Consider the following 14,069-nt stretch of genomic DNA (forward strand, 5'->3'; position numbering starts at 1 on the left):
CTGTCCTGTGACAGTGGGAACTGGTGCTCTCCACTCTCTGTCCTGTGACAGTGGGAGCTGGTGCTCTCCACTCTCCCGTCCTGTGACAGTTGGAGCTGGTGCTCTCCACTCTCTCTCCTGCGACAGTTTGAACTGGTGCTCTCCACTCTCTCTCCTGCGACAGTGGGACCTGGTGCTCTCCACTCTCTGTCCTGCGACAGTTTGTACTGGTGCTCTCCACTCTCCTGTCCTGTGATAGTGGGAACTGGTGCTCTCCACTCTCTGTCCTGCGATAGTTTGAACTGGTGCTCTCCACTCTCTCTCCTGCGACAGTTTGAACTGGTGCTCTCCAATCTCTCCTGTGACAGTGGGAACTGGTGCTTTCCACTCTCTGTCCTGTGACAGTGGGAACTGGTGCTCTCCACTCTCCTGTCCTGTGATAGTGGGAACTGGTGCTCTCCACTCTCTGTCCTGTGACAGTTGGAACTGGTGCTCTCCACTCTCTGTCCTGCGACAGTTTGAACTGGTGCTCTCCACTCTCTGTCCTGCGACAGTTTGAACTGGTGCTCTCCACTCTCTCTCCTGCGACAGTTTGAACTGGTGCTCTCCACTCTCTCTCCTGCGACAGTGGGACCTGGTGCTCTCCACTCTCTGTCCTGCGACAGTTTGTACTGGTGCTCTCCACTCTCTGTCCTGTGACAGTGGGAACTGGTGCTCTCCACTCTCCCGTCCTGTGATAATGGGAACTGGTGCTCTCCACTCTCTGTCCTGTGACAGTTTGAACTGGTGCTCTCCACTCTCCCGTCCTGTGACAGTGGGAACTGGTGCTCTCCACTCTCTCTCCTGTGACAGTGGGAACTGGTGCTCTCCACTCTCCCGTCCTATTACAGTGGGAACTGGTGCTCTCCACTCTCTGTCCTGTGACAATTGGAACTGGTGCTCTCCACTCTCTGTCCTGTGACAGTGGGAACTGGTGCTCTCCACTCTCTCTCCTGTGACAGTGGGAACTGGTGCTCTCCACTCTCTGTCCTGTGACAGTTGGAACTGGTGCTCTCCACTCTCTGTCCTGTGACGGTGGGAACTGGTGCTCTCCACTCTCCTGTCCTGTGACAGTGGGAACTGGTGCTCTCCACTCTCTCTCCTGTGACAGTGGGAACTGGTGCTCTCCACTCTCCCGTCCTGCGACAGTTTGAACTGGTGCTCTCCACTCTCTCTCCTGTGACAGTTTGAACTGGTGCTCTCCACTCTCCCGTCCTGCGATAGTTGGAACTGGTGCTCTCCACCCTCTGTCCTGTGACAGTTTGAACTGGTGCTCTCCACTCTCTCTCCTGTGAGAGTGGGTACTGGTGCTCTCCACTCTCTCCTGTGACAGTGGGAACTGGTGCTCTCCACTCTCTTTCCTGCGACAGTTGGAACTGGTGCTCTCCACTCGCTCTCCTGTGACAGTGGGAACTGGTGCTCTCCACTCTCTCTCCTGCGACAGTGGGAACTGGTGCTCTCCACTCTCCTGTCCTGTGATAGTGGTAACTGGTGCTCTCCACTCTCTGTCCTGCGACAGTTTGAACTGGTGCTCTCCACTCTCTCTCCTGCGACAGTTTGAACTGGTGCTCTCCAATCTCTCCTGTGACAGTGGGAACTGGTGCTTTCCACTCTCTGTCCTGTGACAGTGGGAACTGGTGCTCTCCACTCTCCTGTCCTGTGATAGTGGGAACTGGTGCTCTCCACTCTCTGTCCTGTGACAGTTGGAACTGGTGCTCTCCACTCTCTGTCCTGCGACAGTTTGAACTGGTGCTCTCCACTCTCTGTCCTGCGACAGTTTGAACTGGTGCTCTCCACTCTCTCTCCTGCGACAGTTTGAACTGGTGCTCTCCACTCTCTCTCCTGCGACAGTGGGACCTGGTGCTCTCCACTCTCTGTCCTGCGACAGTTTGTACTGGTGCTCTCCACTCTCTCTCCTGCGACAGTGGGAACTGGTGCTCTCCACTCTCTTTCCTGTGACAGTGGGAACTGGTGCTCTCCACTCTCTGTCCTGTGACAGTGGGAACTGGTGCTCTCCACTCTCCCGTCCTGTGATAGTGGGAACTGGTGCTCTCCACTCTCTGTCCTGTGACAGTTTGAACTGGTGCTCTCCACTCTCCCGTCCTGTGACAGTGGGAACTGGTGCTCTCCACTCTCTCTCCTGTGACAGTGGGAACTGGTGCTCTCCACTCTCCCGTCCTATGACAGTGGGAACTGGTGCTCTCCACTCTCTGTCCTGTGACAATTGGAACTGGTGCTCTCCACTCTCTGTCCTGTGACAGTGGGAACTGGTGCTCTCCACTCTCTCTCCTGTGACAGTGGGAACTGGTGCTCTCCACTCTCTGTCCTGTGACAGTTGGAACTGGTGCTCTCCACTCTCTGTCCTGTGACAGTGGGAACTGGTGCTCTCCACTCTCCTGTCCTGTGACAGTGGGAACTGGTGCTCTCCAATCTCTGTCCTGTGACAGTGGGAACTGGTGCTCTCCACTCTCTCTCCTGTGACAGTGGAAACTGGTGCTCTCCACTCTCCCGTCCTGCGACAGTTTGAACTGGTGCTCTCCACTCTCTCTCCTGTGACAGTTTGAACTGGTGCTCTCCACTCTCCCGTCCTGCGATAGTTGGAACTGGTGCTCTCCACCCTCTGTCCTGTGACAGTTTGAACTGGTGCTCTCCACTCTCTCTCCTGTGAGAGTGGGAACTGGTGCTCTCCACTCTCCTGTCCTGCGACAGTATGAACTGGTGCTCAGCACTCTCTCTCCTGTGACAGTTGGAACTGGTGCTCTCTACTCTCCCATCCTGTGGCAGTGGGAACTGGTGCTCTCCACTCTCTCGTCCTGTGACAGTGGGAACTGATGCTCTCCACTCTCTCTCCTGTGACAGTGGGAACTGGTGCTCTCCACTCTCTCCTGTGACAGTGGGAACTGGTGCTCTCCACTCTCTTTCCTGCGACAGTTGGAACTGGTGCTCTCCACTCTCTCTCCTGCGACAGTTGGAACTGGTGCTCTCCACTCGCTCTCCTGCGACAGTAGGAACTGGTGCTCTCCACTCTCTCTCCTGCGACAGTGGGAACTGGTGCTCTCCACTCTCTCTCCTTCGACAGTGGGAACTGGTGCTCTCCACTCTCTTACCTGCGACAGTTGGAACTGGTGCTCTCCACTCTCTCTCCTGTGACAGTGGGAACTGGTGCTCTCCACTCTCCCGTCCTGTGACAGTTGGAGCTGGTGCTCTCCACTCTCCTATCCTGTGACAGTGGGAACTGGTGCTCTCCACTCTCTCTCCTGTGACAGTGGGAACTGGTGCTCTCCACTCTCTCCTGTGACAGTGGGAACTGGTGCTCTCCACTCTCTTTCCTGCGACAGTTGGAACTGGTGCTCTCCACTCGCTCTCCTGTGACAGTGGGAACTGGTGCTCTCCACTCTCTCTCCTGCGACAGTGGGAACTGGTGCTCTCCACTCTCTCTCCTTCGACAGTGGGAACTGGTGCTCTCCACTCTCTCTCCTGCGACAGTGCGAACTGGTGCTCTCCACTCTCTCTCCTGCGACAGTGGGAACTGGTGCTCTCCACTTTCTGTCCTGTGACAGTGGGAACTGGTGCTCTCCACTTTCTGTCCTGTGACAGTGGGAACTGGTGCTCTCCACTCTCTGTCCTGTGACAATTTGAACTGATGCTCTCCACTCTCTCTCCTGTGACAGTGGGAACTGGTGCTCTCCACTCTCTGTCTTGTGACAGTTGGAACTGGTGCTCTCCACTCTCTCTCCTGCGACAGTTGGAACTGGTGCTCTCCACTCTCTCTCCTGTGACAGTTTGAACTGGTGCTCTCCACTCTCCCGTCCTGCGACAGTTTGAACTGGTGCTCTCCACTCTCTGTCGTGTGACAGTTGGAACTGGTGCTCTCCACTCTCCCGTCCTGTGACAGTGGGAACTGGTGCTCTCCACTCTCTGTCCTGTGACAGTTGGAACTGGTGCTCTCCACTCTCTCGTCCTGTGACAGTGGGAACTGATGCTCTCCACTCTCTCTCCTGTGACAGTGGGAACTGGTGCTCTCCACTCTCTCCTGTGACAGTGGGAACTGGTGCTCTCCACTCTCTTTCCTGCGACAGTTGGAGCTGGTGCTCTCCACTCTCTCTCCTGCGACAGTTGGAACTGGTGCTCTCCACTCGCTCTCCTGCGACAGTGGGAACTGGTGCTCTCCACTCTCTCTCCTGTGACAGTGGGAACTGGTGCTCTCCACTCTCTCTTCTGCGACAGTTGGAACTGGTGCTCTCCACTCGCTCTCCTGTGACAGTGCGAACTGGTGCTCTCCACTCTCTCTCCTGCGACAGTAGGAACTGGTGCTCTCCACTCTCTCTCCTTCGACAGTGGGAACTGGTGCTCTCCACTCTCTCTCCTGCGACAGTGGGAACTGGTGCTCTCCACTCTCTCTCCTGCGACAGTGGGAACTGGTGCTCTCCACTCTCTGTCCTGTGACAATTTGAACTGGTGCTCTCCACTCTCTGTCCTGTGACAATTTGAACTGGTGCTCTCCACTCTCTGTCCTGTGACAGTGGGAACTGGTGCTCTCCACTCTCCCATCCTGTGACAGTTGGAGCTGGTGCTCTCCACTCTCCTGTGCTGTGACAGTGGGAACTGGTGCTCTCCACTCTCCTGTCCTGTGACAGTGGGAACTGGTGCTCTCCACTCTCTGTCTTGTGATAGTGGGAACCGGTGCTCTCCACTCTCCCGTCCTGTGATATTGGGAACTGGTGCTCTCCACTCTCCCGTCCTGTGACAGTGGGAACTGGTGCTCTCCACTCTCTCCTGTGACAGTGGGAACTGGTGCTCTCCACTCTCTTTCCTGCGACAGTTGGAACTGGTGCTCTCCACTCTCTCTCCTGCGACAGTTGGAACTGGTGCTCTCCACTCGCTCTCCTGCGACAGTAGGAACTGGTGCTCTCCACTCTCTCTCCTGCGACAGTGGGAACTGGTGCTCTCCACTCTCTCTCCTTCGACAGTGGGAACTGGTGCTCTCCACTCTCTTACCTGCGACAGTTGGAACTGGTGCTCTCCACTCTCTGTCCTGTGACAGTGGGAACTGGTGCTCTCCACTCTCCCGTCCTGTGACAGTTGGAGCTGGTGCTCTCCACTCTCCTATCCTGTGACAGTGGGAACTGGTGCTCTCCACTCTCTCTCCTGTGACAGTGGGAACTGGTGCTCTCCACTCTCTCCTGTGACAGTGGGAACTGGTGCTCTCCACTCTCTTTCCTGCGACAGTTGGAACTGGTGCTCTCCACTCGCTCTCCTGTGACAGTGGGAACTGGTGCTCTCCACTCTCTCTCCTGCGACAGTGGGAACTGGTGCTCTCCACTCTCTCTCCTTCGACAGTGGGAACTGGTGCTCTCCACTCTCTCTCCTGCGACAGTGCGAACTGGTGCTCTCCACTCTCTCTCCTGCGACAGTGGGAACTGGTGCTCTCCACTTTCTGTCCTGTGACAGTGGGAACTGGTGCTCTCCACTTTCTGTCCTGTGACAGTGGGAACTGGTGCTCTCCACTCTCTGTCCTGTGACAATTTGAACTGATGCTCTCCACTCTCTCTCCTGTGACAGTGGGAACTGGTGCTCTCCACTCTCTGTCTTGTGACAGTTGGAACTGGTGCTCTCCACTCTCTCTCCTGCGACAGTTGGAACTGGTGCTCTCCACTCTCTCTCCTGTGACAGTTTGAACTGGTGCTCTCCACTCTCCCGTCCTGCGACAGTTTGAACTGGTGCTCTCCACTCTCTGTCGTGTGATAGTTGGAACTGGTGCTCTCCACTCTCTGTCCTGTGACAGTTGGAACTGGTGCTCTCCACTCTCTCTCCTTCGACAGTTGGAACTGGTGCTCTCCACTCTCTGTCCTGTGACAGTTGGAACTGGTGCTCTCCACTCTCTGTCCTGTGACAGTTGGAACTGGTGCTCTCCACTCTCTCTCCTTCGACAGTTGGAACTGGTGCTCTCCACTCTCTGTCCTGTGACAGAGGGAACTGGTGCTCTCCACTCTCTCTCCTTCGACAGTTGGAACTGGTGCTCTCCACTCTCTCTCCTGTGACAGTGGGAACTGGTGCTCTCCACTCTCTGTCCTGTGACAGTTGGAACTGGTGCTCTCCACTCTCTCGTCCTGTGACAGTGGGAACTGATGCTCTCCACTCTCTCTCCTGTGACAGTGGGAACTGGTGCTCTCCACTCTCTCCTGTGACAGTGGGAACTGGTGCTCTCCACTCTCTTTCCTGCGACAGTTGGAGCTGGTGCTCTCCACTCTCTCTCCTGCGACAGTTGGAACTGGTGCTCTCCACTCTCTGTCCTGTGATAGTGGGAAATGGTGCTCTCCACTCTCCCGTCCTGTCACAGTTTGAACTGGTGCTCTCCACTCTCTGTCCTGTGAGAGTTGGAACTGGTGCTCTCCAATCTCTCTCCTGTGACAGTTGGAGCTGGTGCTCTCCAATCTCTCTCCTGTGACAGTTGGAGCTGGTGCTCTCCACTCTCTCCTGTGACAGTGGAAACTGGTGCTCTCCACTCTCCCGTCCTGTGATAATGGGAACTGGTGCTCTCCACTCTCCCATCCTATGACAGTGGGAACTGGTGCTCTCCACTCTCTGTCCTGTGATAGTGGGAACTGGTGCTCTCCACTCTTTCATGCGACATTTTGAACTGGTGCTCTCCACTCTCTGTCCTGCGACAGTTTGAACTGGTGCACTCCACTCTCTCTCCTGCGACAGTGGGAACTGGTGCTCTCCACTCTCTTTCCTGTGACAGTGGGAACTGGTGCTCTCCACTCTCTGTCCTGTGACAGTGGTAACTGGTGCTCTCCACTCTCCCGTCCTGTGACAGTGGGAACTGGTGCTCTCCACTCTCTGTCCTGTGACAGTGGGAACTGGTGCTCTCCACTCTCTCTCCTGTGACAGTGGAAACTGGTGCTCTCCACTCTCCCGTCCTGTGACAGTTTGAACTGGTGCTCTCCACTCTCTCTCCTGTGACAGTTTGAACTGGTGCTCTCCACTCTCTCTCCTGTGACAGTTTGAACTGGTGCTCTCCACTCTCTCTCCTGCGACAGTGGGAACTGCTGCTCTCCACTCTCTCTCCTGCGACAGTGGGAACTGGTGCTCTCCACTTTCTGTCCTGTGACAGTTGGAACTGGTGCTCTCCACTCTCTCTCCTGCGACAGTTGGAACTGGTGCTCTCCACTCTCTCTCCTGTGACAATTTGAACTGGTGCTCTCCACTCTCCCGTCCTGCGACAGTTTGAACTGGTGCTCTCCACTCTCCCGTCCTGTGACAGTTGGAACTGGTGCTCTCCACTCTCTGTCCTGTGACAGTGGGAACTGGTGCTCTCCACTCCCTGTCCTGTGACAGTGGGAACTGGTGCTCTCCACTCTCTGTCCTGTGACAGTTGGAACTGGTGCTCTCCACTCTCTGTCCTGTGACAGTGGGAACTGGTGCTCTCCACTCCCTGTCCTGTGACAGTGGGAACTGGTGCTCTCCACTCTCTGTCCTGTGACAGTGGGAACTGGTGCTCTCCACTCTCCCGTCCTGTGATAGTGGGAACTGGTGCTCTCCAATCTCGGTCCTGTCACAGTTGGAACTGGTGCTCTCCACTCTCTGTCCTGCGACAGTTTGAACTGGTGCTCTCCACTCTCCCGTCCTGTGACAGTGGGAACTGGTGCTCTCTACTCTCTCTCCTGCGACAGTTTGAACTGGTGCTCTCCACTCTCTGTCCTGCGACAGTTTGAACTGGTGCTCTCCACTCTCTCTCCTGCGACAGTGGGAACTGGTGCTCTCCACTCCGAGTCCTGTGACAGTGGGAACTGGTGCTCTACACTCTCCCGTCCTGTGACAGTGGGAACTGGTGCTCCCCACTCTCTTTCCTGTGACAGTGGGAACTGGTGCTCTCCACTCTCTGTCCTGTGACAGTGGGAACTGGTGCTCTACATTCTCCCGTCCTATGACAGTGGGAACTGGTGCTCTCCACTCTCTGTCCTGTGACAATTGGAACTGGTGCTCTCCACTCTCTGTCCTGTGACAGTGGGAACTGGTGCTCTCCACTCTCTGTCCTGTGACAGTGGGAACTGGTGCTCTCCACTCTCTGACCTGTGACAGTGGGAACTGGTGCTCTCCACTCTCCTGTCCTGTGACAGTGGGAACTGGTGCTCTCCACTCTCTGTCCTGTGACAGTGGGAACTGGTGCTCTCCACTCTCTCTCCTGTGACAGTTGGAACTGGTGCTCTCCACTCTCCCGTCCTGTGACAGTGGGAACTGGTGCTCTCCACTCTCCCGTCCTGTGACAGTGGGAACTGGTGCTCTCCACTCTCTGTCCTGTGACAGTGGAAACTGGTGCTCTCCACTCTCTGTCCTGTGACAGTGGGAACTGGTGCTCTCCACTCTCTGTCCTGTGACAGTGGGAACTGGTGCTCTCCACTCTCTGTCCTGTGACAGTGGGAACTGGTGCTCTCCACTCTCTGTCCTGTGACAGTTGGAACTGGTGCTCTCCACTCTCTCTCCTGTGACAGTTTGAACTAGTGCTCTCCACTCTCCCGTCCTGCGATAGTTGGAACTGGTGCTCTCCACACTCTGTCCTGTGACAGTTTGAACTGGTGCTCTCCACTCTCTGTCCTGTGACAGTGGGAACTGGTGCTCTCCACTCTCTCTCCTGCGACAGTTGGAACTGGTGCTCTCCACTCTCCCGTCCTGTGACAGTGGGAACTGGTGCTCTCCACTTTCTGTCCTGTGACAGTTGGAACTGGTGCTCTCCACTCTCCCGTCCTGTGATAGTGGGAACTGGTGTTCTCCACTCTCTGTCCTGTGACAGTTGGAACTGGTGCTCTCCACTCTCCCGTCCTGTGACAGTGGGAACTGGTGCTCTCCACTCTCTTACCTGCGACAGTTGGAACTGGTGCTCTCCACTCTCTGTCCTGTGACAGTGGGAACTGGTGCTCTCCACTCTCTCTCCTTCGACAGTGGGAACTGGTGCTCTCCACTCTCTCTACTGTGACAGAGGGAACTGGTGCTCTCCACTCTCTCTCCTTCGACAGTGGGAACTGGTGCTCTCCACTCTCTCTCCTGTGACAGTGGGAACTGGTGCTCTCCACTCTCTCGTCCTGTGACAGTGGGAACTGATGCTCTCCACTCTCTCTCCTGTGACAGTGGGAACTGGTGCTCTCCACTCTCTCCTGTGACAGTGGGAACTGGTGCTCTCCACTCTCTTTCCTGCGACAGTTGGAACTGGTGCTCTCCACTCTCTCTCCTGTGACAGTTGGAACTGGTGCTCTCCACTCGCTCTCCTGCGACAGTGGGAACTGGTGCTCCCCACTCTCTCTCCTGCGACAGTTGGAACTGGTGCTCTCCACTCGCTCTCCTGTGACAGTTGGAACTGGTGCTCTCCACTCTCCCGTCCTGTGACAGTGGGAACTGATGCTCTCCACTCTCTCTCCTTCGACAGTGGGAACTGGTGCTCTCCACTCTCCCGTCCTGTGACAGTTGGAACTAGTGCTCTCCACTCTCCCGTTGGTGTAAGAGAGAGGCCTTTAGTTTCCTGAACAATTGGGACCGCTTCTGGGGTAGGTGGGACCTGTACAAGTCGGACAGGTTACACCTCAACAGAGACGGGACCAATGTTCTCGCGGGTGGTTTTGATAGTACAGTTGGGAGGGCTTTAAACTAGCTTGGCAGGGGGATGGGAACCCAGGAGAGGGCTCTGAGCGAGTTAGAGTGGGTGAGAGCTCAGATGAACAGAACCCCAAGAAAGAATGCAAAAGGCAGGAGGCAACAGAGCAGAGTAGCACTGGGGTAAGTGTAAACCACAAGGTGATAGGAAGGGACAATATGTATGAATATAAAGGGGCTGCAGGAGGGGTCAAAACTAAAAATCATGGTTTAAAAATTAATATTAAAATACTCTACCTAAACGCACGCAGCATTCGAAATAAAAGTAAATGTGCTGACGGCACAAATCATTACGAATGGGTATGATTTGGTGACCATTACAGAAACGTGGTTGCAGGGTGGCCAAGACTGCGAGTTAAACATACAGGGGTATCTGACAATTCGGCAAGATAGACAAGAAGGGAAAGGAGGTGGGGTAGCTCTGTTAATAAAGGATGATATCAGGGTAGTTGTGAGAGACGATATTGGCTCTAATGAACAAAATGTTGAATCATTGTGGGTGGAGATCAGAGATAGTAAGAGGAAAAAGTCACTGGTGGACGTAGTTTATAGGCCCCCAAATAATAACTTCACGGTGGGGCGGACAATAATCAAGGGAATAATGGAGGCATGTGAAAAAGGAACGGCAGTAATCATGGGGGATTTTAACCTACATATCGATTGGTCAAATCAAATCACACGGGGTAGCCTTGAGGAGGAATTCATAGAATGCATACGGGATTGTTTCTTCGAACAGTATGTTACAGAACCTACAAGGGAGCAAGCTATCTTAGATCTGGTCCTGTGTAATGAGACAGGAATAATAAACGATCTCCTAGTAAAAGATCCTCTCGGAATGAGTGATCACAGTATGGTTGAATTTGTAATACAGATTGAGGGTGAGGAAGTAGTGTCTCAAACAAGCATACTATGCTTAAACAAAGGGGACTACAGGTGGATGAGGGAAGAATTGGCTAAAGTAGACTGGGAACACAGATTAAACGGTGGCACAATTGAGGAACAGTGGAGGACTTTTAAGGAGCTCTTTCATAGTGCTCAACAAAAATATATTCCAGTGAAAAAGAAGGGCAGCAAGAGAAGGGATAACCAGCCGTGGATAACCAAGGGAATAAAGGAGAGTATCAAATTAAAAACCAATGCGTATAAGGTGGCCAAGGTTAGTGGGAAACGAGAAGATTGGGAAAATTTTAAACGACAGCAAAGAATGGCTAAGGAAGCAATAAAGAAAGGAAAGATAGATTACGAAAGTAAATTTGCGGAAAACATAAAAACAGATAGTAAAAGCTTTTACCGAGATATAAAACGGAAGAGAGTGACTAAAGTAAATGTTGGCCCCTTAGAAGATGAGAAGGGGGATTTAATAATGGGAAATGTGGAAATGGCTGAGACCTTAAACAATTATTTTGCTTCAGTCTTCACAGTGGAAGACACAAAAACCATGCCAAAAATTGCTGGTCACGGGAATGTGGGAAGGGAGGACCTTGAGACAATCAATATCACTAGGAAGGTAGTGCTGGACAGGCTAATGGGACTCAAGGTAGACAAGTCCCCTGGTCCTGATGAAATGCATCCCAGGGTATTAAAAGAGATGGCGGAATTTATAGCAGATGCATTCGTTATAATCTAGCAAAATTTTCTGGACTCTGGGGTGGTACCAGCGGATTGGAAAGCAGCTAATGTAACGTCTCTGTTTAAAAAAGGGGGCAGACAAAAGGCAGGTGACTATAGGCCGCTTAGTTTAACATCTGTAGTGGGGAAAATGCTTGAAGCTATCATTAAGGAAGAAATAGCGGGACATCTCGATAGGAATAGTGCAATCAAGCAGACGCAACATGAATCCATGAAGGGGTATCATGTGTAACTAATTTACTGAAATTCTTTGAGGATATAACGAGCATGGTGGATAGAGGTATACCGATGGATGTGGTGTATTTAGATTTCCAAAAGGCATTCAATAAGGTGCCACACAAAAGGTTACTGCAGAAGATAAAGGTACACGGAGTCAGAGGAAATGTATTAGCATGGATAGAGAATTGGCTGGCTAACAGAAAGCAGAGAGTTGGGATAAATGGGTCCTTTTCGGGTTGGAAATCGGTGGCTAGTGGTGTGCCGCAGGGATCAGTGCTGGGACCACAACTGTTTACAATATACATAGATGACCTGGAAGAGGGGACAGAGTGTAGTGTAACAAAATTTGCAGATGACACAAAGATTAGTGGGAAAGCGGGTTGTGTAGAGGACACAGAGAGGCTGCAGAGAGATTTAGATTGGTTAAGCGAATGGGCTAAGGTTTGGCAGATGGAATACAATGTCGGAAAATGTGAGGTCATCCACCTTGGGAAAAAAAACAGTAAAAGGGAATATTATTTGAATGGGGAGAAATTACAACATGCTGTGGTGCAGAGGGACCTGGGGATCTTTGTGCATGAATCCCAAAAAGTTAGTTTGCAGGTACAGCAGGTAATCAGGAAGGCAAATGGAATGTTGGCCTTCATTGTGAGAGGGATGGAGTACAAAAGCAGGGAGGTCTTGCTGCAACTGTACAGGGTATTGGTGAGGCCGCACCTGGAGTACTGCGTGCAGTTTTGGTCACCTTACTTAAGGAAGGATATCCTAGCTTTGGAGGGGGTGCAGAGACGATTCACTAGTGCTGATTCCGGAGATGAGGGGGTTACCTAATGATGATAGATTGAGTAGACTGGGTCTTTACTCGTTGGAATTCAGAAGGATGAGGGGTGATCTTATAGAAACATTTAAAATAATGAAAGGGATAGACAGGATAGAGGCAGAGAGGTTGTTTCCACTGGTCGGGGAGACTAGAACTAGGGGGCACAGCCTCAAAATACGGGGGAGCCAATTTAAAACCGAGTTGAGAAGGAATTTCTTCTCCCAGAGGGTTGTGAATCTGTGGAATTCTCTGCCCAAGGAAGCAGTTGAGGCTAGCTCATTGAATGTATTCAAATCACAGATAGATAGATGTTTAACCAATAAGGGAATTAAGGGTTACGGGGAGCGGGCGGGTAAGTGGAGCTGAGTCCACGGCCAGATCAGCCATGATCTTGTTGAATGGCGGAGCAGGCTCGAGGGGCTAGATGGCCTACTCCTGTTCCTAATTCTTATGTTCTTATGTTCTTATTAATGTTGGGGAAGTCCAGAACCAGGGGTCACAGTCTAAGGATAAGGGGTAAGCCATTTAGGACCAAGATGAGGAGAGACTTCTTCACCCAGAGAGTGGTGAACCTGTGGAGTTCTCTGCCACAGAAAGTTGTTGAGGCCAATTCAATAAATAGATTCAAAAAGGAGTTAGATGTAGTCCTTACTACTAGGGGGATCAAGGGGTATGGCGAGAAAGCAGGAGTGGGGTACTGAAGTTGCATGTTCAGCCATGAACTCATTGAATGGCGGTGCAGGTTCGAAGGGCCGAATGGCCTACTCCTGCACCTATTTTCTATGTTTCTATGTTTTTATGATAGGGTGGAAGGTAGGAGAGATTCGAGAGACAAAAGGGCTGATGGGCAAAAATTCGATGGTAATGGCACAAGTTAGGAAACAAAAGATAAGTCTTGATAGGGTGTGAAGACTATCTCCTGGTTCTGTTACGCTGCTGTTGCATTGCTGCACCCAGCGATAAGTATCGCACAACCATTGGCAACAGCATATCAGCTGCTGCATGGACTCCATGTACCAGGAGAAGTAAGTGGAGCTTTAGCCAAGCTGCTTCAATTAGGGGCCAAAAATTGCGGTCGGAGCTTTCCCGCGGACGCAAAGCTCCGCCTACCGAATACGCCCTGCCGTCCCCGCGCGCACAGAGAATTCCCTTTTGAACCGGCAGAGTCCTGGGTCGCGCATGACGTCACACCGCCCGGGGACACTGCGTGCACGAAGCCTCGGCCTTCATTCAGGAGATAGCCCCGCCCACACGGCCTGTTCAAAAGGTTAATTTGAACAGGCCACCCCGGCCGATTTTCTTTAACTCCACAGTCTTGTTGTACGGAGCTGCCACTACTATGAATGGGAATACCACCAAAAACGAAGAAAACACAATACACGAATTAAAAAAAAAACACCTCACTTGTTTAAAATTGTTAGAAATTGAATTAAATGAAATGCTTTCGAAAAAAAATGTTTTTTTTTAAATTTTAGTGGACAGGGTTTTTAATATAAAAATTAGTCACGAAATTCATTTTTTTCTGTCTTTTAAAACTCTTACGCTGGTAAAAAAGCAGGCCTTACGTAAGCGTTATGAGGTCATCCGCTGGGCAGGAGGTGGGCAAATAGCCCAAATCTCTGTCCGCAGAAGCCCTTTACTTTTGCATTCGTACGATCTGTCAAAAGAATCCAAGTGATTGTGAAAGCACTGAAGAAGGAATATTTCTGCTTGACTGTGGCGATTTGGATCCAGA

The 14,069-nt window shown here is 52.1% G+C and overlaps 1 protein-coding gene across 6 annotated transcripts in view; it reads left to right on the forward strand.

Moving 5' to 3' along the window:
• LOC139240935 (RNA-binding motif, single-stranded-interacting protein 2-like) overlaps positions 1-14,069 on the forward strand; it is a 670,592-nt gene that overhangs the window by 647,456 nt on the left and 9,067 nt on the right. The gene's annotated exons all lie outside the window — the stretch shown is intronic.

Source organism: Pristiophorus japonicus, chromosome X (assembly GCF_044704955.1).
Source record: "Pristiophorus japonicus isolate sPriJap1 chromosome X, sPriJap1.hap1, whole genome shotgun sequence".
NCBI classification, from domain to species: Eukaryota; Metazoa; Chordata; class Chondrichthyes; family Pristiophoridae; genus Pristiophorus; species Pristiophorus japonicus.